Source organism: Procambarus clarkii, chromosome 15 (genome assembly GCF_040958095.1).
Source record: "Procambarus clarkii isolate CNS0578487 chromosome 15, FALCON_Pclarkii_2.0, whole genome shotgun sequence".
Taxonomy (NCBI): Eukaryota; Metazoa; Arthropoda; class Malacostraca; order Decapoda; family Cambaridae; genus Procambarus; species Procambarus clarkii.
Window position 1 is genome coordinate 35,876,895 of NC_091164.1, and position 27,713 is coordinate 35,904,607.

The 27,713-nt window shown below is 38.7% G+C and overlaps 3 long non-coding RNA genes across 3 annotated transcripts in view; 2 read left to right on the top strand and 1 right to left on the bottom strand.

The window, feature by feature from the left end:
• LOC138365125 (uncharacterized) overlaps nt 1–27,713 on the top strand; it is a 59,638-nt gene that overhangs the window by 15,686 nt on the left and 16,239 nt on the right. The window lies entirely within an intron of this gene.
• LOC138365123 (uncharacterized) lies at nt 6,143–13,765 on the top strand. Its single transcript, XR_011228668.1, has 3 exons — nt 6,143–6,246; nt 9,074–9,190; nt 13,458–13,765. It is a non-coding gene; the product is annotated as an uncharacterized lncRNA (long non-coding RNA).
• On the bottom strand, nt 20,519–27,496 carry LOC138365124 (uncharacterized). The gene is made up of 3 exons (XR_011228669.1): nt 27,369–27,496; nt 25,312–25,428; nt 20,519–20,826 (listed from the first exon to the last, which is right to left on the bottom strand). It is a non-coding gene; the product is annotated as an uncharacterized lncRNA (long non-coding RNA).

Sequence of the window (27,713 nt, forward strand, 5' to 3'; positions counted from 1 at the left end):
ACTGTGAACACACACATACTTCAGCCAGGCAATTAACCCATCGATTGCCTGCTCTCATTAAGTACTGAAAATTCCCCTGAATAATCCTAGAGGTCCCTTACCCTCAACACAGTTCCTGGGGCAATAATATTGTATACTGATAACAACACTGCACAAACCTGCAACATAATGATGCCGTCAGCATACCCACATGCTAATGACATCATTAGGCACTCGGTCAGCAATCACCCCTACTGACTACCACACAATCACAGTACATAGACATGCAAATGAACACATAGAAATGGCCTTCACCTACTCTCTGAAAATTATATCACCAAGTAATATGTACTAATTACACAGACTTCAGGGGTCCTCACTGACACTCCTGACTACCTCTAATGATTATAATTTTACTGTACTCTATGGCATTAATCCAGCCTGAACGATTATATAGAATCGACAGGCTGGATCACTTATATGGTAAATCTCTACACTGACTGGTCACATCCTCTAGTCAGTCTACCAACATACTACCATACAGCGTGGTCCCGTGTATAATCTCTATCTCCAGGTACCGCCCCTACCCGACATCTGGATTCCACTGACAGCTGCCCCCCAGCTGTTTTTTCCTAGCCTGGCGAGGCTCTGAGATAACTCTTACCGGGAACATCCACCGGTACTCATCACACTGTAATAGTACTCATTTCTACTAATTTCTACTGCCTTATTTTTTCCTCATTCCCAAAACTGACTACCACACTTAGCTTTTAGCTGACACACTTAGCTGACTTGCTCCTCATGCGTCGACAAGATGTGGCCCTAGGCTGTCCCGGGAAAGTGGCCAAGGCATGTGGCCAAGGCAGGTGGCCACAGCGCCCCTCCCGAGCTGAGAGAGGGGGGGTTGGGTGGCCTGGGGTGGCCGGCTCGCGGGTGGCCTGGGTGGCCGCCTCGCGGGCAGGCGGGTGGGTGGCCTGGGGTGGCCGGCGCGCGGGCAGGCGCGGGTGGCCACGGGTGGCCGCGGGCTGGCAGGCTGCCGCCCACAGGAGTACCCATGCGGCTGGGGAATCTCCACCCCATCACTCTAGAACCATGCCTTTGTTCTACACTGGGGTGACAATGGTTGGTGGCGTCCCCAGGCGGCGTCCCCCTACTGACGCAGCCTGGCGGAATGCAGAGTCCAACATGGGCCTGCAATCACACATACGCGTACACTGGCCAACATCAATTGTCCATTGCCACTAGACAGGATGCTCAGACCCGAGGGATGAGGGATCAATCTGATACTCCACGAGGCTTCTGCCAGCCTGCCTCATGCGTTCACACAGTCAACTGTCCCTTAACTTTTTACTGTTTCTACCGTAAATCCCTGGCCCCAATTCACTTAATTAGGCCTTGAGACAACCCCTGATGGCAGGAGTGCCACCAATCGAGTAATTTGGACGACAGAAGCGATTAACAGGGGGTGGAGGCGGCAAGCGTGCCGCCCCACCCAAACACCTCTTCCTTCCCTGGCCGCCCAATTCAAACTAAAGATTTCGCGGGCTAAGGGTACCAGATACCCATACCTACTCCCTACACTGCCTAAACCAATCAGCTTGGAGCCGGCACAGGCCCTCGTGCCGCCCCCAATCTGAATTCTTCGCGCCAAAACTAGGCTTGGACCACACGTGCCCCAAACCAATCACCTCTCTCCGTCACCCTCGGCGTCTTGTGACGTCACAAGGAAGAGGAGGCCTAAGGAGTGGCGTGATGTCTCCCATGTGGGGGGGGGGGGGTGAGGCAGCGCTCCCCCACTCTTCCCCCCACCTCAAACGGTTTTAGTCAAGTATCCTCTCACACTCACTCTCAACTCACATCCTATTTCACAGAAACAGGAAAATCTCTGTAATTCTCTCTACAGAGCAATCACAGACTTCTAACTACTCTCAAGTGATAGTTCTTGACATAAGCTTTCATTCAACACCCAACAAGCATATGTTATTTTTGAAAGCTTCAATTTCTAGAGTGTCTAGCCTGCTCTAGAAACTAGGAAAACTAGCTGAGGGATCTAGATCCCTCACATGTTGCTCGATCATAGAAACTGAGTAAATTCGATACACAGGATCTTCCAAATCGAAAACCATACTGTCTATCTGAAATTATATAATTTCTCTCCAGGTGTTCTACCCATTTAGTTTTAATTATTTTTTCCAATATTCCAATTCCAATTTTTTCCAATAATGTGTGCGTGTGTATGTATATTTGTGTTGTTGAATATGACCGAAAGTCATAGTCTTTCTGCCCCTCTCCTTACTGCTATTGTTGTTTCTCGCATCTTTGTATTGCTTGTATGTTTGGGCAATTTTTCCCCTTTTCCTAGTTCTGCATCTCTGCTTTAGTATAAATTTTGTTGTGCCATTATCATATATTTCACAAAACTTGACATACATCTCATTTACTTCATGTCCTAACAGCAAGTGTTTGTCAAATTCCTTAAGGAAATATCTGAGTTCCCCATAATGACCTCTCCACAAGTCAGGTTTTTCAACTGCTTCAAGCTCATTTTCTTCCAGATTATAATGCATTGCATACTTTATTCCCAAAAAGACATGGTCACTTTTACTCAAGTGACCATGTCACTTGGGTAAAAGGAGAGAGGTACTGAAAGGAGCAAAAGGGAGGTACCAAAGGAGGGAGGTACTGAATGATAAATATATCTTTCTCTTTCCTGGTAAATATAATATCCAGCATGGAGGGAACATCCCCTTCCCTCATCCTCGTAGCTTGTCTAACATGTAGAAACATGAATGTTTACAGGGTGAGGTTTACGAAATTATATATATATATATATATATATATATATATATATATATATATATATATATATATATATATATATATATATATATATATATATATATATATATATATATATATATATATATATATATATATATATATATATATATATATATATATATAATTGGTCACTGGTCTATATATATATATATATATATATATATATATATATATATATATATATATATATATATATATATATATATATATATATATATATATATATATATATATATATATATAAAGTTTGTGTGTGTGTAATTTATATAAATAAATAATTAAATATTAATTTTGTTAATATCTTTTCAGGGAAAACTTGCAAGTACAATTCGTATACAAGAGGGGCAACAAGAGCCAGAGGATGTCTACTAAGAAAATATATAAGTCTTTATCCTCACACTCTTGATATATGGTCTTCTCTGGTCTCTTTATTTTCTCTCCTCACAAATGTGTCCTTTTTTTTATTTCTTTTACGTTTCTCTCCTGTTTTTCTTGTCTTTTAATCTCTCCTTTCCTCCTCTCTTCTAACACCTCTCGTTTCCTGTCTCTTCTAGCTTCTCTCTTCCTTTACTTTTTATATTTGTGGTATTCATTTATGTCATTTTTATCTTGTATATTTTTCTTGTATCTTTTTCTTATCTTGTGTTTCTCTTCCCCTTCTCTTCAATGATTTCTTATTTCTCTCCTCTCTGTTGTTTCTGTTCTGTCTTCTCTCTCCTTGCCTTAATTTTGTTCTGTCTGCTCTTTTGTTGTGTGTGTGTCTTTCTGTCTCTGTCTGTCTCTCTCTCTCTTTCTCTCTCTCTCTCTCTCTCTCTCTCTCTCTCTCTCTCTCTCTCTCTCTCTCTCTCTCTCTCTCTCTCTCTTTCTTTCTCTTTCTTTCTTTCTCTTTCTTTCTCTCTTTCTCTCGCTCTCTCTCTGGCTCTCTTGCTCTCTCTCTCTCTCTGGCTCTCTCGCTCTCTCTCTCTCTCTGGCTTTCTCTCTCTCTCTCTCTCTCTCTCTCTCTCTCTCTCTCTCTCTCTCGCTCTCTCTCTCTGGCTCTCTTGCTCTCTCTCTCTCTCTGGCTCTCTCTCTCTGGCTCTCTCTCTCTCTCTCTGGCTCTCTCTCTCTCTGGCTCTCTCTCTCTGTCTCTCTCTCTCTCTGTCTCTCTCTCTCTCTGTCTCTCTCTCTCTCTGTCTCTCTCTCTCTCTCTGTCTCTCTCTCTGTCTCTCTCTCTCTCTGTCTCTCTCTCTCTCTCTGTCTCTCTCTCTCTCTCTGTCTCTCTCTCTCTCTCTCTCTCTCTCTCTCTCTCTCTCTCTCTCTCGCTCTCTCTCTCTCTCTCTCTCTCTCTCTCTCTCTCTCTCTCTCTCTCTCTCTCTCTCTCGCTCTCTCTCTCTGGCTCTCTTGCTCTCTCTCTCTCTCTGGCTCTCTCTCTCTGGCTCTCTCTCTCTCTCTCTGGCTCTCTCTCTCTCTGGCTCTCTCTCTCTGGCTCTCTCTCTCTCTCTGGCTCTCTCTCTCTCTCTCTCTGGCTCTCTCTCTCTGGCTCTAGCTCTCTCTCTCTCTCTGGCTCTGGCTCTCTCTCTGGCTCTGGCTCTCTCTCTCTCTCTCTCTGGCTCTGGCTCTGGCTCTCTCTCTCTCTCTCTCTCTCTCTCTCTGGCTCTGGCTCTCTCTCTCTCTCTGGCTCTCTCTTTCTCTCTGGCTCTGGCTCTCTCTCCAACCTGTCCTCTTAAAAAGAACGTCAACATTTGCCGTTTGACTCTACGGCTGTTTTTGGACGTTATTTTGTGTAAAACTACGTCTATTTTCGCTTCCATGGACTATCTCTTGTTATACAATGAAATACCACACTCTTATTATTCTATAACTCACTGACTATGCTCTGATATTTGTTCTTCAAGTAAAAATATGTATATTTTTGCCTTAATTAGGCCATAATCCAGAAAATTCCAGCCTATCGCTCTTTATATTTAGGAAAACATCTAATAAATTTGGAAATGAATTTTTCGTTCGCCGACAGTTGCCTGTTACTATTTAACCCTCCATGCTTTAATGTCGCTGGTCATTGTGACTTTCCCAGGATTTATATAGGTTTTGTAGTAGCATTTAGTCAGACTACAGTAATTTAACTAATGGGAAACCTCTATAGTTGTCGTAAATTAATAATAATCATTTATCAAATAATAAATTAGCAAACATATGCAACATTTTATGTTACGACTTTTCGGGTAGGCCGTTCTGTTTGTTTACAACCCCAATGGTTCAAAATACACAATACTTTTAATATATAAGTTACTAAGTATGCTCTAATATATGGTCCTCAATGAAAATTATAGTTTTTTTTTTGTTAATTTGTCCATAGTGAATAAGATTCCTTACTGTTGATCTTTATATTAAGAAAAACATCTAAACAAATTGGTATTGTGTTTTCGTTCAGATAAAGTTTCCAGATACTATTTCCTAGTTATCAATTAATGTAGGTGGTTATTTTAATTCGCGGCTACCAGGGGCTTTCTCCCATTATACAATATTAATGTACTCACTAACTATTCTCTGGTATCTGTTCTTCAAGTAAAATTACCAATTTTTTTGTTTAATTAGTCCATAATTCATAAAATTCCTTCAGGTCGATCTTTATATTTAGAAAAACATCTAATCAATTTGGAATTTAATTTTTCGTTCACCTGCAGTTACCAGCTACTATTTCATTGTTATATTTTATGTCGCTGGTCATTACAATTTTCCAAGAATTTAAACAGCTAAACAGCAAGTAGCATCTTGTTAGAGTACAGGAATTTACCTATGGAGAACCTCGATAGCTGCCGAAAATTATTAATGATTATATATGTAATTTAAAATAATGAATTATATACCATTTCGTATGTTACGTCTTTGGCGGGTAGGCGGTTCTGCGGTTTTACAACCGAATTGTTTAAAAATCACACTATTTTAAATGTATGAGTCACTAGTATGCTCTGATATATGTTCTGCAATGAAAATAAAGATTGTTTTGTTGTTAATTACTCCATAAATGTGTAATGTGTTAATTCAGTCTAAAATCTTTTTGCAACGTTTATATGCGATATACGTAGCGGGAAACTACCTAATATTTAAAAATAATAGTTACAACATTCTATTAATATATAATGTTGAAATAAATATCACGCAAAGTCTGTATATCTGTTTTTAGATGTCTTATAAATCTTCTTTTAAAAAAGTATTAATGATTTTTATGAATATTGAGTAAAAATTATGTTAATTATTATTAATCTAATTGTTATTATTTTAAGTAAAAGAATTGCAAGTATTCGCATAACCACGGGATCTCTGTTTGTGTATGAATGCACGGATTTGTTTTTGTTATGAGAGGGACGCCTTAGAAAGCATGGTGTAGGCCACCTGTGGCTCGCATCCGATCCCACGATCGTCGCCGCCCCTAAATCAACACAACAGGTATTTAGTATTTACGATTATAATAAGTAATATTTCTTTTATAATAATATTGCAGCTGGTGGTGTAGTGGTAGGACACTCGCCTGGCGTTCCGCGAGCGCTATGTCATGGGTTCGTATCCTGGCCGGGGAGGATTTACTGGGCGCAATTCCTTAACTGTAGCCTCTGTTTAACGCAACAGTAAAATGTGTACTTGGATGAAACAACGATTCTTCGCGGCGGGGATCGTCTTCCAGGGACCTGCCCGAAACGCTACTCGTACTAGTGGCTGTACAAGAATGTAACAACTCTTGTATATATCTCAGGTTAGGGGCTAGGCATTTACACTCTTAGGTCAGCAAACTAGCTAGAAGGTTAGACTATTAGACTCCACTGGTCAATCGGGGCCCTGCATGACTCAGCTTATCCTAACCTAGCCCAGCTTAAACCATCTTAGCATAGTTCATTCTAGCTGTGCATAGTGCTTGCACAGCCTTGCTTATCCTAGTTTACCTCTTCCTAGCCTACCGTAGCCAAGCCTATCCCAGTATACCCTTACCTAGTCTTGCCTAGCCTAACCCTGCCTTGCTTTTAAACATGACCAGTCCTTCCTACCCTAGCCAAGCCCTGACCAGCTTAGCCAAGCCAATCCCTGCCTAGATTTAGCATAGCCTTGCCTTTTTATTAATATATAGAGGGTACCACCTCTGGTTGAGTTTGTAGGAACCCTCCACTTATAGGGTTGAGGGTTCCATATATATATATATATATATATATATATATATATATATATATATATATATATATATATATATATATATATATATATATATATATATATATATATGTCGTACCTAGTAGCCAGAACGCACTTCTCGGCCTACTATGCAAGGCCTGATTTGCCTAATAAGCCAAGTTTTCCTGAATTATTATATTTTCTCAATTTTTTTTCTTATGAGATGATAAAGCTACCCATTTCATTATGTATGAGGTCAATATTTTTTATTGGAGTTAAAATTAACGTAGATATATGACCAAACCTAACCAACCCTACCTAACCTAACCTAACCTAACCTATCTTTTTAGGTTAGGTTAGGTAGCTGAAAAAGTTAGGTTACGTTTGGTTAGGTAGTCGAAAAACAATTAATTCATGAAAACTTGGCTTATTAGGCAAATCGGGCCTTGCATAGTAGGCAGAGAAGTGCGTTCTGGCTATTAGGTACGACATATATATATATATATATATATATATATATATATATATATATATATATATATATATATATATATATATATATATATATATATATATATATATATATATAATATAAATAATGTGTGTGTAAACATGCCACGTGTGTGTAAATCACAAAAATTAACACTTGATGAAGAATGTGACAGTGTCAGACCACGGAGGAAGAATTGAAACAGAAATTTCCTTAAGTACTTTCATATATTAATACATCTTCAGAAGGAATAATTTTTTATATAAATTAAATTAAAAAAAAATCATTCCTCCATCGTCTGACACTCATATATATATATATATATATATATATATATATATATATATATATATATATATATATATATACATATACATATATATATATATATATAATGTGTGTGTGTGTGTACTCACCTAGTTGTGCTTGCGGTGGTTGAGCTCTGGCTCTTTGTCCCGTATGTATGTATTCATATATATATATATATATATATATATATATATATATATATATATATATATATATATATATATATATATATATATATATATATATATATATGCGAACAAGCCTGAATGGTCCCCAGGACAATATGCAACTGAAAACTCACACCCCAGAAGTGACTCGAACCCATACTGCCAGGAGCAACGCAACTGGTATGTACAGGGACGCCTTAATCCGCTTGACCATCACGACCAGACATAAGGAAGTGATAGCCGAGGCTATTTGACCCACTTCCCCGCTGGCACTCGGATGGTAATCTTGGGCATAGCATATGGGTTCGAGTCACTTCTGGGGTGTGAGTTTTCAGTTATATATATATATATATATATATATATATATATATATATATATATATATATATATATATATATATATATATATATATATATATATATATATATAATATTAATATTATATATCCTGCCTGAAATGCTGCGTGTACTAGTGGCTTTACAAGATAGTTCTTATAAAGATAGCATTTTGTGGTTATTCTCTATATCTGGTTCACCTAACAGTAAATAAGTACCTGGGAGTTAGACAGCTGCTATGGGCTGCTTCCTAGGGATGTGTGTGTGTGTTTGTATTCATGTTGAATTTTACAAAGTAGGAAGAGATGTTTGTAAAAAAAAAATCAAATATTTTTGAAAGTATAAGTAGATTTGATATTTTTCTTTAATTGTTTATGTCTGCTGTCTCGCCTCCTTTATAAAATGGCATCATTCTTGCTTTTTTAAGGATATCAGGAAAAGTAAGGCACTCCAGAGATTTGTTGACTCCTTCCTAGTGTTGCCTAGCCCAGCCCAGCCTAGACAAGGCAGGCTGGGCATCCTAGCCTCACGCAGCTTAGCCCCCACCTACATGTAGCATCCCAGTCCATCCTAAGTGATCATTACCTTACTGGCTGTGTTTTCTCTTCAGCCCTGAATGTAATGTGGTGGAACATAAGCAGATACATATCAGGTCTTAGAGAATCTGTACTTCATACATTTCTTAATAATGTCTCACAAATATTTAAATAATTAAAAAAAAAATGTATAATAACTTCATATTATTCTTGCAATTTATTTTTGCATTTTTTTTATACAAAATTTACATTTAAAAGATTACCTCTATTTTTAGATTGATGACTTGAAGACTACAGTGCCATCCACAGCAAATCATGGTCTTAAAATATCTCCTAGCAATGACGAGACCAATTTTCACAGAGATCAAATTTTTGCTAAGCAGTAGTCACAGGTAAATATATATTATATATATAATATTATATATATAAAATTAACTACTTCATTGCTCAAAGCACCTTTAGACATTCTGAGAGTTGTACTATTTTATTAATTAATTAATTAGGCTATATTTTAATGGTTTGTAATGTTTTCATTACTTTTTTTGTTTTGAAATATAAATTGTTGAGTTTTGAAACATTTTGACATTAACTATACCTGAATATTTATAAACAAAAAAATACCAGAACTATGTCCTTGACAACTGCACTAAGAAGTCTTTGCCAAAATCAGGTGCTCAGTGCAGTAGTTAAAAACTTAAAAGTTGTACCACCTCTGGTGCAAGATTAGGGACCCATAGCCTCAGAGAAGAAAATAGAGAGTACTCAGAGAAGGCCTTGAATAATAGGCAGGCTGTTTGTGTGTGTTTCGACGGTAAGCTTGCTGACACCAAATGTAGTTACCTAAGTGTAGTTACAGGATTAGAGCTACGCTCGTGGTGTCCCGTCTACCCAGCACTCTTTGTCACATAATGCTTTGAAACTACTGACGGTCTTGGCCGCCACCACCTTCTCACTTAACTTGTTCCAACCGTGTACCACTCTGTATGCGAAAGGAAATTTTTTTATATTTCTTTGGCATCTTTGTTTAGTTAGTTTAAATCTATGACCTTTTGTTCTTGAAGTTCCAGGTCTCGGGAAATCTTCCCTATCGATTTTATCAATTCCTGTTACTATTTTGTACATAGTGATTTTATCACCTCTTTTTGTTGTCTTCTAGTTTTGGCATATTTAATGCCTCTGACCTCTCCACATAGCTCTTGCCCTTTAGTTCTGGGAGCCACTTAGTAGCATGTCTTTGCACCTTTTCCAGTTTGTTGATGTGCTTCTTAAGATATGGGCACCAAACAACCGCTGCATATTCTAGCCTTGGCCGAACAAAACTCGTGAACAATTTCTTTAGTATTTCGCTATCCATGTATTTAAACAAAATTCTGAAGTTAGAAAGCATGGCATAGGCTCCTCACACAACGTTCTTTATGTGGGCCTCAAGTGATAGTTTTCTATCTAGAATCAACCCTAGACCTCTTTCTTTTATCAGAATTATATAAAGATTTCTCACATAATTTGTAGGTTGTGTGGGATCAATGTTCTATTCCACATTCCATAACATGGCATTTATTCACATTAAATTTCATTTGCCAAGTGGTGCTCCATATATTTATTTTGTCCAGGTTTTCTTGAAGGGCATGACAATCATCTAAATTTCTTATCCATCCCATTATCTTAGCATCATCAGCAAACATGTTTATATAATTCTGTATTCCAACTGGTAGATCATTTATGTAGACAATGAACATTTCTGGTGCATGTACTGTGGTACTCCACTTGTGACACTTCTCCAGTCCGATTGCCTCTGATTACTGCCCTCATTTCTCTATCAGTCAGAAAATTTTTCATCCATGTTAGAAGCTTACCTGTCACCCATCCAAAATTTTCTAGTTTCCAGAACAACCTCTTATGTGGAACTCTGTCGAAAGCCTTTTTTATGTCTAGATAGATGCAGTCAACCCAACTACCTTTTTCCTTTAAAATCTCTGTGGCTCAATCATAGAAACTGAGTAAATTCGATACACAGGATCTTCCAGATCGAAAACAATACTGTCTGTGTGATATTATATAATTTCTCTCCAGGTGTTCTACCCATTTAGTTTTTATTATTTTTTTTTTCAGTCCTTTCACTGTTACACTTGTCAATGATTCAGGTCTATAACTGAGAGGGGTGGGGTCTTCCCTGTTGCCACTTTTGTAGATTGGAACTATGTTAGCTTTTTTCCACATGTTTGCTATGACTCCTGTACACAGGGATGCCTGAAAGATCAGGTGAAGTGGAAGGCTGAGCTCAGATGCACATTCTCTCAGAACCCATGGTGAAACTCCATCTGGACCAACTGCTTTGTTCTTACTTAGCTACTTTAGCATATTTTCCACTTCATCTCTAGACACCTCTATACGCTCTATGATGTTCTCAGAAATTCTTATTGTGTCTGGTTCTCTTAAGATTTCATTTTGTATAAACACACTTTGGAACTTTTGGTTTAATGTTTCACACATTGCATTATCATTTTCTGTGAATCTGTTTCCTATTTTCAACCTCTGGATATTATCCTTTACCTGCAATTTGTTGTTTATGAATTTGTAGAATAGGCCCAGTTCTGTTTTACATTTATCCATTATCCCTTTTTAAAAATTTCTTTCTGCCTCTTCCCTTACTGCTGTATAGTTGTTTCTCGCATCTTTGTATCGCTGGAATGATTGGGGGTTTGGCTTCTTTCTATTTTGATACCTGCTTGATGGGGTTCTGCTCTTCTACTCCCCAAGCCCGGCCCGAAGCCAGGCTCGACTTGTGAGAGTTTGGTCCACCAGGCTGTTGCTTGGAGCGGCCCGCAGGGCCACATACCCACAACATCCCGGCTGATCCGGAACTTCTCTTAGAAAACAGTCCAGTTTTCTCCTGAAGATGTCCACGGTTGTTCCGGCAGGAACAACCGTGCAACCGTGCTCTGAAGGGGAAAGTGAATACTGAGCAGTACTCGAGACGGGACAACATAAGTGACTTGAAGAGTACAACCATTGTGATGGGATCCCTGGATTTGAAAGTTCTCGTAATCCATCCGATCATTTTTCTGGCTGACGCAATATTTGCTTGGTTATGCTCCCTAAACATTAGATCGTCGGACATCATTATTCCCAAATCCTTGACATGCTGTTTTTCTACTATGGGAAGATTCGATTGTGTTTTGTACCCTGTATTATGTTTCAGATCCTCATTTTTGCCATACCTGAAATTTATCACTGTTAAACATGTTATTTTCTGCTGCCCAATCGAAAACTTTGTTGACATCTGCTTGTAGTTTTTCAATGTCTTTCATTCCATTTTTGTGTCTTTTGGTCTGTGGCCCTCTCTCAATTTCTGTTGAACCAATCCTGTTTTCTGGCCCTGCATCTCTGTTTTGGTATGAATGTTTGTGTGCCTTCATTGTATATTTTGCAAAATTTGGCATACATTTAATTTACTTCCCTGTCTAGCAACAAGTCTGCCTAATTACTTATTAAAAAAAATTTGAAGTTCCCCATAGTGACCTCTCTCTCTTGAAATCAAGTTTATCAACTGTTTCAATGTCCCCATTTTCTGTGTGTGTGTGTTTGGAGGCTAAGCTTGCTGATACCATGTGTGTGTGTGTTTGGAGGCTAAGCTTGCTGATACCATGTGTGTGTGTGTGTGTTTGGAGGCTAAGCTTGCTGATACCATGTGTGTGTGTGTGTTTGGAGGCTAAGTTTGCTGATACCATGTGTGTGTGTGTGTGTGTTTGGAGGCTAAGCTTGCTGATACCATGTGTGTGTGTGTGTTTGGAGGCTAAGCTTGCTGATACCATTTGTGTGTGTGTGTGTTTGGAGGTTAAGCTTGCTGATACCATGTGTGTGTGTGTGTGTTTGGAGGCTAAGCTTGCTGATACCATGTGTGTGTGTGTGTTTGGAGGCTAAGCTTGCTGATACCATGTGTGTGTGTGTGTGTGTGTGTTTAGAGGCTAAGCTTGCTGATACCATGTGTGTGTGTGTATTTGGAGGCTAAGCTTGCTGATACCATTTGTGTGTGTGTGTTTAGAGGCTAAGCTTGCTGATACCATGTGTGTATTTGGAGGCTAAGCTTGCTGATACCATGTGTGTGTGTGTTTGGAGGCTAAGCTTGCTGATACCATGTGTGTGTGTGTGTGTTTGGAGGCTAAGCTTGCTGATACCATGTGTGTGTGTGTGTGTTTGGAGGCTAAGCTTGCTGATACCATGTGTGTGTGTGTGTGTTTGGAGGCTAAGCTTGCTGATACCATGTGTGTGTGTGTGTGTTTGGAGGCTAAGCTTGCTGATACCATGTGTGTGTGTTTGGAGGCTAAGTTTGCTAACACCGTGTGTGTACTCACCTGTTTAAATAATAATAGGGGTGTGTACCACCTCTGGTGCAATTGTAGGGACCCACAGCCTTGAAGAAAATAAAGAGTATTCAGAGAAGACCTTGTGGATTCTCACTGAACACTAATCTTTTCTTCTCCTACCACCCCTCTTATTTTGTTTTATGCTGTATTCTATTATATATCATATAAATACATAGCCAAATGGCAATATTTATTATGTCTATACAAAAAGAAGACATCCACTTTATTTTTTTCTCTCCTTTGTTTCTATGTGGATTTTGTTGTGACTAATGATTCTCCTCCTTCCCATCAACAGGTCTTCCTCACTGGGCTTGCTCGGCTTTTGTGTTACTGTGAGGGTGCCATCATCGTTTACCCTTCAAGACTGACTCATGCTGGCATTGCATTTGTGGACTTCCCTTCACAGTAAACAGTCCTTCTCCATATGGTGATTGTCCAGGGCAAGCAGGAGGTGACTGCCATCTTGGAGAAGCAGGGTCTTTTAATATGAAGAATCTTCCGTCTTCTCTACTTACGCCAGCTTGTGCCGGCCTTGCATTCTTGTTACTTCATGGCCCTTGGGCCTTTTTTATTTATTTTACATAATAAATTTTTTGATTAATACCCGTGTTTCACAAGAGATCCTAAACATTTTAAGCACCAATTGTATTGACTAATGTACGTCTTGTAACCTTTAAGACATAAATAGACAAGACATAGATAAATGAGTGAATAATACTGAGTGACTAGGTTAGGGCGAGGAACATAGTACAGTGTCTGGCTTTGGAAGAATGCCTACTGTTTTAGAAACCTTATTGCCATGATCATAATCGTATGGGTTAAAAAGCATTTGTTGTCACTCCTACACTGTGGCTTGTTGAGCTTGAAACCTTTGCTCCTGGTTCGTGTTACATCTGACCTTTTGAAGAAATTGTATGAATCAATATCCTCCAAATTGTTCAGTATTTTAAAGGTTTCGCTCTATTACTCTCTCATTTGCATATATCTAAGCATATAGATTAGATATAGATTTAGATTAGATTTTTTATTCAGGTAAAGGTACATACATTGCAGATGAGTTACAAAGGGAAAGACAATGACTAGAGTTCACTAGCTCTATTGGAAGAGAAACGTCTGCAAGACAAGTGTGGGCAAAAATTAAGGTAGCTAAGGGGAGCAGAGCCCGGCCTTCGGCTCACAACGACCCCTAGGGTAAGGCTGAAGAACTAATACACAAGTGGAGTGATGCAGCATCATCATCCTCCCTCCCTGCAGAAGTAAGCAGGGAACAGCTCCTCCGACATAATGACAGAAGGATTAGGATAACAAGAGCACAATCTAGTGATGACGAGTATGGGGAACCAATTACAGCCAAGGAAGTAAAGGGGGCTATGAAAAGGGTAAAAGTACAGCACCTGGTGAAGATGGCGTCACCTACGACATACTCAATGCACTGTGTGAAGTGTCTGGCAATCCACTACTCCACCTGTTTAACAAGTCATTCCTATGTGGAGTGTTGCCCACACAATGGAAACATGCAATAATGGTCCCAATACCGAAACCCAATGACCCTGGCAATTATAGACCTATCAGTCTCATGTAATGCACTTGGAAGATGCTTGAAAGGATCATCCTAAACCGACTATTGCACAAAATAGGCAGGTTAGGGGAGGGGTCAATGGATTTGTTAAAGGACGGAGGACAGCAAACTATAGTTAATTACCTTGCTAATGATACAGCTAAGTACTCCCAATAAACTCGCACCTCGGGGCAAAATTTTAAAATTTAAAATACAATACCTAAAGCCACTAATACGCATAGCGTTTCGGGCAAGTATATACGAAGTAAAACCCAAACAAAGAACTGACTCCGTAGGACCCATAAAAGATGAGACTAACAATTTTAAGTTGAATCATAAAAGGGCGGCAAACACTCTCAATGAATACCTAACATCAGTGTTCACACTAGAAAGCTTGAATGACATCCCATCACCAACACAAATGTTTGTCGGAGGTAAGGAGAATGAATTAAGAGAAATACCAATTACACGCGACACAATCAGGAAGAGCATTGACAAACTAAAAGACTCAGAAGCCCAAAGTGTAAATGGATTTAAGTCCCAAGTCGTAAAGGAACTGGCAAATTAATTGGGTGGTTGTAGGTAGGAGCTGCCTCGTATGGGCCGGTGGGCCTTCTGCAGTTGCCTTTGTTCTTGTGTTCTTATGTTGAGTAGCAACATTTGCAAATTTGCAGATGATACAAAAATAGGTAGGGAAATTAACACGGAAGAAGACTCACTATCACTTCAAGTTGATCTAAATAGGGTTTTGAAATGGTCAAAAGATTGACAGATGCAGTTTAATGCTGATAAATGTAAAGTTTTGAGACTAGGTAATGATGATAGTTACAAGATACGAGCTAGATGGTGTTGAGATTGCGAAGTCGGATTGTGAAAGGGATCTGGGAGTTATGATTAGTAAGAATTTAAAACAAAAGGATCAATGCATGAATGCTCGTAATAAGGCAAATAGGACACTGGGATTTATTAATCGAAGTGTTAGTAACAAGACACCTGGTGTGGTTCTTCAGCTATATCTTGCTCTGGTTAGGCCCCATTTACATTATGCAGTTCAGTTTTGGTCGCCATATTATAGAATGAATATAAATTCACTTGAACGTGTCTAGAGTAGGGTGACTAAGTTAATTCCCCAAAATAGAAATCTTTTATATGAAGAAAGATTAACAAAGCTTAAATTGCATTCACTGGAAAAGCGAAGAGTTAGGGGTGATATGATAGAGGTTTACAAGTGGATGAATGGACATAACAAAGGGGATATTAGTAGGGTATTAAAAGTATCAACACATGACAGAACACAAAACAATGGGTATAAATTGGATAAGTTTAGATTTAGAACATAAGAACATAAGAACATAAGAACAAAGGTAACTGCAGAAGGCCTATTGGCCCATACGAGGCAGCTCCTATTCTATAACCACCCAATCCCACTCATATACTTGTCCAACCCGTGCTTGAAACAATCGAGGGACCCCACCTCCACAATGTTACGCGGCAATTGGTTCCACAAATCAACAACCCTGTTACTGAACCAGTATTTACCCAAGTCTTTCCTAAATCTAAACTTATCCAATTTATATCCATTGTTTCGTGTTCTGTCCTGTGTTGATACTTTTAATACCCTATTAATATCCCCCCGGTTATGTCCATTCATCCACTTGTAAACCTCTATCATGTCACCCCTAACTCTTCGCCTTTCCAGTGAATGCAACTTAAGCTTTGTTAATCTTTCTTCATATGAAAGATTTCTAATTTGGGGAATTAACTTAGTCATCCTACGCTGGACACGTTCAAGTGAATTTATATCCATTCTATAATATGGCGACCAAAACTGAACTGCATAATCTAAATGGGGCCTAACTAGAGCAAGATATAGCTTGAGAACCACACCAGGTGTCTTGTTACTAACGCTGCGATTAATAAATCCAAGTGTCCGATTTGCCTTATTACGAACATTTATGCATTGATCCTTTTGTTTTAAATTCTTACTAATCATAACTCCCAGATCCCTTTCGCAATCCGACTTCGCAATCACAACACCATCTAGCTCGTATCTTGTAACTCTATCATCATTACCTAACCTCAGAACTTTACATTTATCAGCATTAAACTGCATCTGCCAATCCTTTGACCATTTCAAAACCCTTAACCATTTCAAAACCCTTTCCAAAATTTAGGAAAGACTTGGGTAAATACTGGTTTGGCAACAGGGTTGTTGATTTGTGGAACCAATTACCGCGTAACGTGGTGGAGGTGGGGTCCCTCGATTGTTTCAAGCGTGGGTTGGACATGTATATGAGTGGGTTTGGGTGGTTATAGATAGGAGCTGCCTCGTATGGGCCAATAGGCCTTCTGCAGTTACCTTTATTCTTATGCTCTTAATTCACTATGCTTGCCAGTGAAACTCCTTTTCAGAAAATCGCTGGACCATGGAATAGTTCCCCTAGTAATAGTTGAAGGTGATGTAGTGATCGAGTAATCCTTATACTCCATTATCTCATCATCATAATGGCATAACTAATTACACAAGCATTAATCCTATCCCTATTTACAGGTAACGGTTTTCCACCCTTCTATATCTTACTGTGAGGTGTCGTCACCGTACATAAGCAAGCGACTTGAGAATAGCACATTACGGGCTATTCATGCCCGTGCCACCTCTTGGGTGGCTTAATCTTTATAAATAAATCAGAATAGCACACACCACACGGGAGACATCTCCCGTCACGCAGGGTGCAGTCGCACCTCCACAGATCTCCAGTATCAGCTCTTGATATTGGTAATGGCTCAAAAGGGCCACCACTTACGGGGTATTCATGCCCGTGTCACCTCTTGGGTGGCTTAATCTTCATCAATCAATCGAATAGCACACAGTACAATCTCCAGTCAAGAATGTAGCACTCGGCGTGTACAGTTCTAATCGACCCAAGACGCTACAGCCTCGACACAGAGCAGACAGCAGACTACGACCGTTGTTCAGGTCCATGTAAACTACATCTACCCGAAGTCCTTCGTCTGAATAGCCAGTTACCAGTTACAGGAGATACTTTTTCACCCACATAGTTATTAACTCATGGAACCGCCTACCCACCGAAGCGGTACGTGGCAAAACGATGCTGATTTTCAAAATATACCTGGAAAAGATCATTCCTCCCTACACCTGGGGGGTACCTTCGTTAAAGTAAAAAGGTATACAGAAATAACAAAGAAAATAGATATGAATACTATTACCTTCGATGTTAGTAGTAGTTGTGCAAGTGAGGAGAAAGAAAATATATTACGGAGTTCATGGATGAAAGTAGATTGATAATATTATCTTGGAACGTTAATGGATTAAAAACTAGAGCGGTGGATGTACACTATTATACTCTTAGAGAGAATATTAACATAGCAGCACTCCAGGAAACTGGGGATAGGGATGGTAACATTCTGAACATGAAGATGAACATGTTGAACATGAAGATGTTCAACTGCTGGGCGAGCCCTCTCCTATTCATCTGAGGGGAGGGAGATTAGATTATGCTTGTTTGATAAATGCTGAGGGCATAGAGGAGAATTGTCTTACTGTGGATGAAATGCTAAGAGATTTTGCATTACAAATACAGCTTAAACTAGATAAAAAGCATGCCTGCCTTCAGAGGAAAAGCTTAAAGTTTAATAAGGGAGAATTAAGGGGTCTTGTTGGTTATATTAAGTCTTGGTATGATACTTATAAGCCAGTTTCGGCAGAAGCATTTTATTAAGATTTAATTAAGGAGGTAGATGTATTTAATGCAACATTGAACCGGAAAACATCTGGTATAGAAAAGCATCCCCCCATAAAAGTGTGCGGAGAAGAGAAAGGAAATTTGGAGCAAGTATTGGCAGGAGTTTGCAGAGAAAGTTGGGAGTAACAAACTTGAAGGAAATCTGGCAAGACATAAATGAAATAAGGGGTAAAAAGCATAATTTTGTTGCACATCCTGACCAGTAAGGAATTGCAAAAGGTCTCGTAAATAAATGGGCGGAAGCTGCCAAACTTAGTTCATTTAATTACCCGCTGTAACGAGAGAGTCGTTTGATTCTTGGAAAGATCTAAGAAAGGATTTTATACTTACAGCAGGTAACAGTGGTGATGTCACTTGCACAGGTATTACCAGAGAAGAACTAATAACGGCGATTAAAGTTGGGAAATCTACCGCCCCTGGGGAGGATGGAGTAACTTATGAAATACTTAATGAACTTGCCATTATGACGAAAAGCCTGCTGTTAGACCTCTTTAATATTAGTTATAAAGAGGGCAGAATTCCCAGTAAATGAAAAAGAACTATGATCATCCTTATCCCTTAAGCCAATGGAGAGTACAGACCTGTGTCTTTAACCTCGTGTTTTTGTAAAATGATGGAGAGGATCATTTTAAATAAACTTTTGAATATAATAGGTGATCAGCTGTCTAATAATTTTTCGGGTTCCTCAGAGGAAAAAGTACCTCTGACTGTATTATTAAATGTCTAGCTAATGGTAATGATTATTATAGAATTTTTATTGATTTATAAGGAGCTTTTGATAAAGCCAACAAAGAGATTATTTTATATGAATTAGCTAGTCTTGGTGTTGAAGGGAGATTATTGCGCTGGATAGGGGATTATCTTCAGGAAAGGAAGGCTCAGGTGTGGTATCAAGGTTGTATGGTTCAAGGTATCAAGGTCAAGAACTCTGCACACCTCAGGGAGGAGTGTTGAGTCTCACCCTGTTTTATGTACTAATGAATAAGATAGCATCTGAGAAATACTCAAATTGGGTAACTCCAATCATATATGCCGATGATATTTTGTTTCAGGGCAAAGATATTTCAAAGATTCAAACAGTGTTGGACAATTTCGGAAACCAGTGTCACCACATGGGACTAGTGGTTAATGAAGACAAAACTAAAGTTTGAATGTAGAAGTCGGAGGCCCATTATATTGGAAATAAACGGTAAAAATATAGAGAGTTAATATATATAAATATTTAGGCATATATGTTGGATATACCTATGAGAGTTTGGAAACTGAGATGAACAGACTGTTGAGTCAATGTCGGAAGAGATTACAACCTCTGAAGGCCTTGGCATGCTGTGGAAAGGAGTGGGAGTCCAAGTGCTACGAATGATGTACTTGAGTACTGTAAGATTTCTTATTGATTATGCTGCACCTGTCATTTCTTGTTTTGGTAAAGGTAGGATGGGCAAGTTGGAGAAGATACAAAATGAAGCCGTTGGGGGTCGTTGTGAGCCGCTGCTACCTTAATTTTTGCCCACACTTGTCTTGCAGACGTTTCTCTTCCAATAGAGCTAGTGAACTCTAGTCAATGTCTTTCCCTTTGTAACTCATCTGCAATGTATGTACCTTTACCTGAATAAAAAATCTAATCTAAATCTATATCTAATCTATATGCTTAGATATATGCAAATGATAGAGTAATAGAGCGAAACCTTTAAAATACTGAACAATTTGGAGGATATTGATTCATACAATTTCTTCAAAAGGTCAGATGTAACACGAACAAGGAGCAAAGGTTTCAAGCTCAACAAGCCACAGTGTAGGAGTGACAACAAATGCTTTTTAACCCATACGATTATGATCATGGCAATAAGGTTTCTAAAACAGTAGGCATTCTTCCAAAGCCAGACACTGTACTATGTTCCTCGCCCTAACCTAGTCACTCAGTATTATTCACTCATTTATCTATGTCTTGTCTATTTATGTCTTAAAGGTTACAAGACGTACATTAGTCAATACAATTGGTGCTTAAAATGTTTAGGATCTCTTGTGAAACACGGGTATTAATCAAAAAATTTATTATGTAAAATAAATAAAAAAGGCCCAAGGGCCATGAAGTAACAAGAATGCAAGGCCGGCACAAGCTGGCGTAAGTAGAGAAGACGGAAGATTCTTCATATTAAAAGACCCTGCTTCTCCAAGATGGCAGTCACACCCTGCTTGCCCTGGACAATCACCATATGGAGAAGGACTGTTTACTGTGAAGGGAAGTCCACAAATGCAATGCCAGCATGAGTCAGTCTTGAAGGGTAAACGATGATGGCACCCTCACAGTAACACAAAAGCCAAGCAAGCCCAGTGAGGAAGACCTGTTGATGGGAAGGAGGAGAATCATTAGTCACAACAAAATCCACATAGAAACAAAGGAGAGAAAAAAAATAAAGTGGATGTCTTCTTTTTGTATAGACATAATAAATATTGCCATTTGGCTATGTATTTATATGATATATAATAGAATACAGCATAAAACAAAATAAGAGGGGTGGTAGGAGAAGAAAAGATTAGTGTTCAGTGAGAATCCACAAGGTCTTCTCTGAATACTCTTTATTTTCTTCAAGGCTGTGGGTCCCTACAATTGCACCAGAGGTGGTACACACCCCTATTATTATTTAAACAGGTGAGTAAAAATAGGTGCTAACACACACGGTGTTAGCAAACTTAGCCTCCAAACACACACACACACATGGTATCAGCAAGCTTAGCCTCCAAACACACACACACACATGGTATCAGCAAGCTTAGCCTCCAAACACACACACACACATGGTATCAGCAAGCTTAGCCTCCAAACACACACACACATGGTACCAGCAAGCTTAGCCTCCAAACACACACACACACATAGTATCAGCAAGCTTAGCCTCCAAACACACACACACACACATGGTATCAGCAAGCTTAGCCTCCAAACACACACACACATGGTATCAGCAAGCTTAGCCTCCAAACACACACACACATGGTATCAGCAAGCTTAGCCTCCAAATACACACATGGTATCAGCAAGCTTAGCCTCTAAACACACACACACAAATGGTATCAGCAAGCTTAGCCTCTAAACACACACACACAAATGGTATCAGCAAGCTTAGCCTCCAAACACACACACACACATGGTATCAGCAAGCTTAGCCTCCAAATACACACACACACACAAACGGTATCAGCAAGCTTAGCCTCTAAACACACACACACACACAAACGGTATCAGCAAGCTTAGCCTCCAAACACACACACACACACACACACACACACACACACACACATGGTATCAGCAAGCTTAGCCTCCAAACACACACACACAGAAAATGGGGACATTGAAACAGTTGATAAACTTGATTTCAAGAGAGAGAGGTCACTATGGGGAACTTCAAAATTTGTTTAATAAGTAATTAGGCAGACTTGTTGCTAGACAGGGAAGTAAATTAAATGTATGCCAAATTTTGCAAAATATACAATGAAGGCACACAAACATTCATACCAAAACAGAGATGCAGGGCCAGAAAACAGGATTGGTTCAACAGAAATTGAGAGAGGGCCACAGACCAAAAGACACAAAAATGGAATGAAAGACATTGAAAAACTACAAGCAGATGTCAACAAAGCAGATTGGGCAGCAGAAAATAACATGATGTTTAACAGTGATAAATTTCAGGTATGGCAAAAATGAAGATCTGAAACATAATACAGGGTACAAAACACAATCGAATCTTCCCATAGTAGAAAACAGCATGTCAAGGATTTGGGAATAATGATGTCCGACGATCTAACGTTTAGGGAGCATAACCAAGCAAATATTGCGTCAGCCAGAAAAATGATCGGATGGATTATGAGAACTTTCAAATCCAGGGATCCCATCACAATGGTTGTACTCTTCAAGTCACTTATGTTGTCCCGTATCGAGTACTGCTCAGTATTCACTTCCCCCTTCAGAGCAGGAGAGATTGCTGAAATAGAGGGAATACAGAGAACATATACGGCACGCATAGACGAGATAAAACACCTAAATTATTGGGATCGTCTCACAGCTCTCCAAATGTACTCTCTAGAAAGGAGACGAGAGAGATACCAAATAATATACACATGGAAGATACTGGAGGGCCAGGTCATAAATCTACACAGTAAAATAACAACGTACTGGAGTGAACGATATGGAAAAAAATGCAAGATTGAACCAGTGAAGAGCAGAGGTGCCACAGGCACAATCAGAGAGCACTGTATAAACATCAGAGGTCCGCGGTTGTTCAACGTCCTCCCAGCGACTATAAGAAATATTGCCGGAACAACCGTGGACATCTTCAGGAGAAAACTGGACTGTTTTCTAAGAGAAGTTCCGGATCAGCCGGGCTGTGGTGGGTATGTGGCCCTGCGGGCCGCTCCAAGCAACAGCCTGGTGGACCAATCTTTCACAAGTCGAGCCTGGCCTCGGGGCGGGCTTGGGGAGTAGAAGAGCAGAACCCCATCAAGCAGGTATCAACATAGAAGCCAAACCCCCAATCATACCAGCGATACAAAGCTGCGAGAAACAACTATACAGCAGTAAGGGGAGAGGCAGAAAGAAATTTTTAAAAAGGGATAATGGATAAATGTAAAACAGAACTGGGCCTATTCTACAAATTCATAAACAACAAATTGCAGGTAAAGGATAATATCCAGAGGTTGAAAATAGGAAACAGATTCACAGAAAATGATAATGCAATGTGTGAAACATTAAACCAAAAGTTCCAAAGTGTGTTTATACAAAATGAAATCTTAAGAGAACCAGACACAATAAGAATTTCTGAGAACATCATAGAGCGTATAGAGGTGTCTAGAGATGAAGTGGAAAATATGCTAAAGGAGCTAAGTAAGAACAAAGCAGTTGGTCCAGATGGAGTTTCACCATGGGTTCTGAGAGAATGTGCATCTGAGCTCAGCCTTCCACTTCACCTGATCTTTCAGGCATCCCTGTGTACAGGAGTCATAGCAAACATGTGGAAAAAGGCTAACATAGTTCCAATCTACAAAAGTGGCAACAGGGAAGACCCCACCCCTCTCAGTTATAGACCTGAATCATTGACAAGTGTAACAGTGAAAAGATTTTAAAAAAAAATAATAAAAACTAAATGGGTAGAACACCTGGAGAGAAATTATATAATATCACAGACAGTATTGTTTTCGATCTGGAAGATCCTGTGTATCGAATTTACTCAGTTTCTATGATTGAGCCACAGAGATTTTAAAGGAAAAAGGTAGTTGGGTCGACTGCATCTATCTAGACATAAAAAAGGCTTTCGACAGAGTTCCACATAAGAGGTTGTTCTGGAAACTAGAAAATTTTGGATGGGTGACAGGTAAGCTTCTAACATGGATGAAAAATTTTCTGACTGATAGAGAAATGAGGGCAGTAATCAGAGGCAATCGGACTGGAGAAGTGTCACAAGTGGAGTACCACAGTACATGCACCAGAAATGTTCATTGTCTACATAAATGATCTACCAGTTGGAATACAGAATTATATAAACATGTTTGCTGATGATGCTAAGATAATGGGATGGATAAAAAATTTAATTGATTGTCATGCCCTTCAAGAAAACCTGGACAAAATAAATATATGGAGCACCACTTGGCAAATGAAATTTAATGTGAATAAATGCCATGTTATGGAATGTGGAATAGAACATAGATCCCACACAACCTACAAATTATGTGAGAAATCTTTATATAATTCTGATAAAAGAAAGAGGTCTAGGGTTGATTCTAGATAGAAAACTATCACTTGAGGCCCACATAAAGAACGTTGTGTGAGGAGCCTATGCCACGCTTTCTAACTTCAGAATTTCGTTTAAATACATGGATGGCGAAATACTAAAGAAATTGTTCACGAGTTTTGTTCGGCCAAGGCTAGAATATGCAGCGGTTGTGTGGTGCCCATATCTTAAGAAGCACATCAACAAACTGGAAAAGGTGCAAAGACATGCTACTAAGTGGCTCCCAGAACTAAAGGGCAAGAGCTATGTGGAGAGGTCAGAGGCATTAAATATGCCAAAACTAGAAGACAACAAAAAGAGGTGATAAAATCACTATGTACAAAATAGTAACAGGAATTGATAAAATCGATAGGGAAGATTTCCCGAGACCTGGAACTTCAAGAACAAAAGGTCATAGATTTAAACTAACTAAACAAAGATGCCAAAGAAATATACAAAAATTTCCTTTCGCATACAGAGTGGTACACGGTTGGAACAAGTTAAGTGAGAAGGTGGTGGCGGCCAAGACCGTCAGTAGTTTCAAAGCATTATGTGACAAAGAGTGCTGGGTAGACGGGACACCACGAGCGTAGCTCTAATCCTGTAACTACACTTAGGTAATTACATATGGTGTCAGCAAGCTTACCGTCGAAACACACACAAACAGCCTGCCTATTATTCAAGGCCTTCTCTGAGTACTCTTTATTTTCTTCTCTGAGGCTATGGGTCCCTAATCTTGCACCAGAGGTGGTACAACTTTTAAGTTTTTAACTACTGCACTGAGCACCTGATTTTGGCAAAGACTTCTTAGTGCAATTGTCAAAGACATAGTTCTGGTATTTTTTTGTTTATAAATATTCAGGTATAGTTAATGTCAAAATGTTTCAAAACTCAACAATTTATATTTCAAAACAAAAAAAGTAATGAAAACATTACAAAACATTAAAATATAGCCTAATTAATTAATTAATAAAATAGCACAACTCTCAGAATGTCTAAAGGTGCTTTGAGCAATGAAGTAGTTAATTTTATATATATAATATTATATATATAATATATATTTACCTGTGATTACTGCTTAGCAAAAATTTGATCTCTGTGAAAATTGGTCTCGTCATTGCTAGGAGATATTTTAAGACCATGATATGCTGTGGATGGCACTGTAGTCTTCAAGTCATCAATCTAAAAATAGAGGTAATCTTTTAAAATGTAAATTTTGTATAAAAAAATGCAAAAATAAATTGCAAGAATAATATGAAGTTATTATACAATTTTTTTTTAATTATTTAAATATTTGTGAGACATTATTAAGAAATGTATGAAGTACAGATTCTCTAAGACCTGATATGTATCTGCTTATGTTCCACCACATTACATTCAGGGCTGAAGAGAAAACACAGCCAGTAAGGTAATGATCACTTAGGATGGACTGGGATGCTACATGTAGGTTGGGGCTAAGCTGCGTGAGGCTAGGATGCCCAGCCTGCCTTGTCTAGGCTGGGCTGGGCTAGGCAACACTAGGAAGGAGTTAACAAATCTCTGGAGTGCCTTACTTTTCCTGATATCCTTAAAAAAGCAAGAATGATGCCATTTTATAAAGGAGGCGAGACAGCAGACATAAACAATTAAAGAAAAATATCAAATCTACTTATACTTTCAAAAATATTTGATTTTTTTTTTTTACAAACATCTCTTCCTACTTTGTAAAATTCAACATGAATACAAACACACACACACATCCCTAGGAAGCAGCCCATAGCAGCTGTCTAACTCCCAGGTACTTATTTACTGTTAGGTGAACCAGATATAGAGAATAACCACAAAATGCTATCTTTATAAGAACTATCTTGTAAAGCCACTAGTACACGCAGCATTTCAGGCAGGATATATATATACATATATATGAATACATACATACATACATACGGGACAAAGAGCCAGAGCTCAACCACCGCAAGCACAACTAGGTGAGTACACACACACACACACATTATATATATATATATACAGTATATGTATATATATATATATATATATATATATATATATATATATATATATATATATATATATATATATATATATATATATATATATATATATATATATATATATATATATATATATATATATATGAGTGTCAGACCATGGAGGAATGTTTTTTTTTTTAATTTAATTTATATAAAAAATTATTCCTTCTGAAGATGTATTAATATATGAAAGTACTTAAGGAAATTCCTGTTTCAATTCTTCCTCCGTGGTCTGACACTGTCACATTTTTCATCAAGTGTTAATTTTTGTGATTTACACACACGTGGCATGTTTACACACACATTATTTATATATTATATATATATATATATATATATATATATATATATATATATATATATGGAACCCTCAACCCTATAAGTGAAGGGTTCCTACATACTCAACCAGAGGTGGTACCCTCTATATATTAATAAAAAGGCAAGGCTATGCTAAATCTAGGCAGGGATTGGCTTGGCTAAGCTGGTCAGGGCTTGGCTAGGGTAGGAAGGACTGGTCATGTTTAAAAGCAAGGCAGGGTTAGGCTAGGCAAGACTAGGTAAGGGTATACTGGGATAGGCTTGGCTACAGTAGGCTAGGAAGAGGTAAACTAGGATAAGCAAGGCTGTGCAAGCACTATGCACAGCTAGAATGAACTATGCTAAGATGGTTTAAGCTGGGCTAGGTTAGGATAAGCTGAGTCATGCAGGGCCCCGATTGACCAGTGGAGTCTAATGGTCTAACCTTCTAGCTAGTTTGCTGACCTAAGAGTGTAAATGCCTAGCCCCTAACCTGAGATATATACAAGAGTTGTTACATTCTTGTACAGCCACTAGTACGCATAGCGTTTCGGGCAGGTCCCTGGAATACGATCCCCGCCGCGAAGAATCGTTGTTACAACCAAGTACACATTTTACTGTTGCGTTAAACAGAGGCTACAGTTAAGGAATTGTGCCCAGTAAATCCTCCCCGGCCAGGATACGAACCCATGACAGTGCTCGCGGAACGCCAGGCGAGTGTCCTACCACTACACCACCTGCTGCAATATTATTATAAAAGAAATATTACTTATTATAATCGTAAATACTAAATACCTGTTGTGTTGATTTAGGGGCGACGACGATCGTGGGATCGGATGCGAGCCACAGGTGGCCTACACCATGCTTTCTAAGGCGTCCCTCTCATAACAAAAACAAATCCGTGCATTCATACACAAACAGAGATCCCGTGGTTATGCGAATACTTGCAATTCTTTTACTTAAAATAATAACAATTAGATTAATAATAATTAACATAATTTTTACTCAAGTTTCATAAAAATCATTAATACTATTTTAAATAAAAATTTATAAGACATCTAAAAACAGATACACAGACTTTGTGTGATATTTATTTCAACATTATATATTAATAGAACGTTGTAACTATTATTTTTAAAT